The sequence below is a fragment of the Capra hircus genome, chromosome 29 (genome assembly GCF_001704415.2).
Source record: "Capra hircus breed San Clemente chromosome 29, ASM170441v1, whole genome shotgun sequence".
Taxonomy (NCBI): Eukaryota; Metazoa; Chordata; class Mammalia; order Artiodactyla; family Bovidae; genus Capra; species Capra hircus.
The window spans coordinates 43,925,533-43,928,763 of record NC_030836.1 but is presented as its reverse complement, the minus strand read 5'-3'; positions in this window follow the sequence as shown (position 1 = coordinate 43,928,763).

The following is a 3,231-nucleotide window of genomic DNA, read 5'->3' as shown; positions in this document are numbered from 1 at the left end:
AGAGCATTGAGAACACGTTCACACAAAAACTTGTACATGAGTGTTTATAGCAGGACTACTCACAATAGCCCCAAAGTGGAAACAACTCTAATGTCCCTCAGTTGATAAATGGATAAACAAAATACAGCCCACCTGTACCATGGGATGGGGCTTCCCAGCTGGCGCTAGTGGTGAAGAACCCACCTGCCCATGCAGGAGACCTGAGAGACTTGGGTTTGATCTCTGGGTCGGGAAGATCCATTGGAGGAGGGGATGGCAACCTACTCCAGGATTCTTGCCTGGAGAATCCCATGGACAGGGGAGCCTGGTGGGCTACAGCCCACAGGGTCGCAAAGAGTTGGGCACAACTGAGATGACTTAGCACGCATGCACATACAACGGAATAGTATTCAGCCATAAAAAGAAACGAAGCGCTGACGATGCTACAACTTGGGTGAACATCGAGAACATTATGTTACGTGAAGGAAATCAGACACCATAGTGCACACTGCTATGATGCCATTTATTCGATATGCCTGGAAGAGGCAAACCCGTGGAGACAGAAAGCAGGTTGGCGTTTGCCAGGGGATGGGAGTGGGGTGGAGGTGGTGAGTAACTGCTAGTGGGTACGGGGTTTATTTTGGGTGATGAAAATATTCTAGAAGTAGTGGTGATGTTTGTACAACTTTGTGAATGTACTAAAACCCACTAAATTATATACACTAAAGTGGTGAAGTTTGGGAATTCCCTGGCTGTCCAATGGTTAGGACTTGGTGCATCCACTTCCGTGCTGGGGCCCCTGGTTCCATCCCTGATTGATTAGAGCTAAGATTCTACAAGCCCCATGACAAAAAAAAAAAAATCTCTGTTACAATTATAAATTATTCGAGTTTTCTGTACTGACAACCTGAACGAACTTTTTGGCCAACCAATATCTCAGTAATTAAAAAAAAAAAAAGTCTTCCTCTACCCTCCACCAGTCAAGGTTTTTCTCATCTACTTACAGGGTTCTTTGGGAGAGAGGCCACATGTGTCCCGCCGGGACTGGCTCTCAGGTGGCTCAGCCAGGAGCCCCAGGGTCAGGGGAAAGGAAGTATGTATCAAACAGAGAAGTGAAAAATCAGCCCAAATGGCTATTCCCAGCATCAGGGGAAGCAGCAAGGCTGGGCTGAGCTGGCCTGGATGGGTGACCCTGAGCCAAGGGAAAGGAAACACTGAGGTTGAAATGGCCGCAGGAGGCAGGAAGGGTGGATGGCAGAGGAGAAGTCACGGCCCTGCCCAGGTCCTCACCCCCCAGGGCCTCCAACCCCCAGAACCCCCAGCTTTGGGGGTTGGTATACACTTGGGGTCCCAGACACAGAGCGATGAGGGGCTTTTGTTCCCTTGGCAGCTCTCCCTTGACCTTCCTTGATACAGAGCCTGAGCCTAAAGGGTGGCTGAGCAGGGGCTAAAGGAGGCTGGGCAGGCCCCTGGGCCGGCGGGTGAGAGGGCTGGGGACCCTGCCAAGGGCAAGGCTGGGGCATCAAGGCGTGGAAGGCAAACGTGGTCCGAGTGCAGTACTTCGCTTCTTCAGAACCACCTGCTTCACCCTTGGGCTTATGTCTCAAGGGCCCGGGGCACGACCTGGACCAGGGAAGATGCCACCAAAGCGGGTTCTAGAGCAGGTGGGTCCCAGGAGTCCAGGCCCAGCTGGACTCCTCTGCTTCTCCCACCCCCGTCACCAAGGGCCCGCCACCCCTCAGAGCCTTATTTTAGAGTCATGAGTGAGAGGAATGAGGCTTAAGGAAACTGCTGAGCCAGCTAGAGGGGGCCGAGCAGTCGGCTGGCAGTCGCTGGGCACTGACTTCCTGCCGAGAGCAAGGGAAGTTTCTGGCGTGGGGGGCGCGTGTCTGCCAGACCTGTCTGAATCTGGGGTTCTCATCCTGCTTTTTCTGTTTGTTTTCAATGCCTGCCTAGGTCCTCCCAGAATGCTGCCCAGTCACACGACTTGTATCCAGGCAACGGGCTCTTGTTCCCATTCATGCCAGCTCCAGCTTTCTCCCCCCACCTGCCCTGCACGTGCTTCCCTCCCCCACCCCTACCAGGATACAGGTATTGTCTCCCCTCTGTTAACCACCCCCATCCCACTGGGATCTCTGGACCGTCCTTGCTAAATGGGCACATTACCATTCCCCACATGGCTTCTCCAGCAGCAATGTGGAAACCATTGCCAGGGTTATGGCACCCTGGGAGCCACACGTAGCTCATATGATCAGGGTCGTTTTGTTTATTGTGGCCAAAGGCTTGTCAGCTTCCCAGGGAAGGGTTTTCCAAGGTGGGGGCGGGATGGGTTTTTAGCTGACGTTTGGCTCGGTAAAATGCAAATGACATTCTTGAGCTGCAGCAATTCTATGGGGTTGTGGAAGAGGGGCCTGGGCTCCAAGAATGCCAGGTCTGGAGGCTGATAAGTCACGGTGGCCTTCTGGACCATGGCTGCGTGCTTCACGTGTGGGGAACCCCAGGGAGGAGTGAAAACCAGCCTCCCCAACCCCCACCAGTGGGGCTGGTCTCTGATTGGGGTCCTCAGAGGAGGCACCTGTAAAATGAATGCAATGGAACAGCCGCTGCTTGTTTGCAAAGGGAGACCGGTTCTGCCCAAGCCTGGTCAGATCTGTTGATTCTACTTCACCGGGGAGGCAAAAGTTGGACACAGTTAGGTTACCTATTTATCTCTGACTCAAGGCATTGGCCCTTGGCCTGGCAGCTGGGGGTTTCCAGCCGTGGCTCTGGAGTCTGAGGCAGGACGGCCACCAGCTGAGAACAGAAACCCACTCCTCACTTAGCAGCAACAGCCTCTTGCCAGGTGCTGGGACCCCCAGGGGTGGGGACGTGGCGGGGGCCCTGGAGGGCCTGGCCTTGTCCGAGCATTCTGGGCTGGAGGCGAGACCCGGGCAGCAGAGCAACTCGGCCGAGCCAGCGCAAGGGGATCTGGCTCTGGCGCAGCTCTGGGAGGCACCCCTCCAGATGCAGCGGTCGGGCTGGGACCATGTTGGGCCTGAAAGGACCGCGCCTGGCGGGCCCAGCATACAGCCAGCTGCACGCTCCTTGGCCGAGCCCAGCGCCTCCTCAGCACAGAGGCCATGGGGGCCTCAGAGGGTCAGAGCTGGGGCTGGGCGGAAACCCAGCGTGACAGACGCTCTGCTTCTCTGGACAGAGGTCAAGGAGGCAACATTCTTTGTTCACTACCAGGAAAAAGAAGGAGCAGAAGACAGA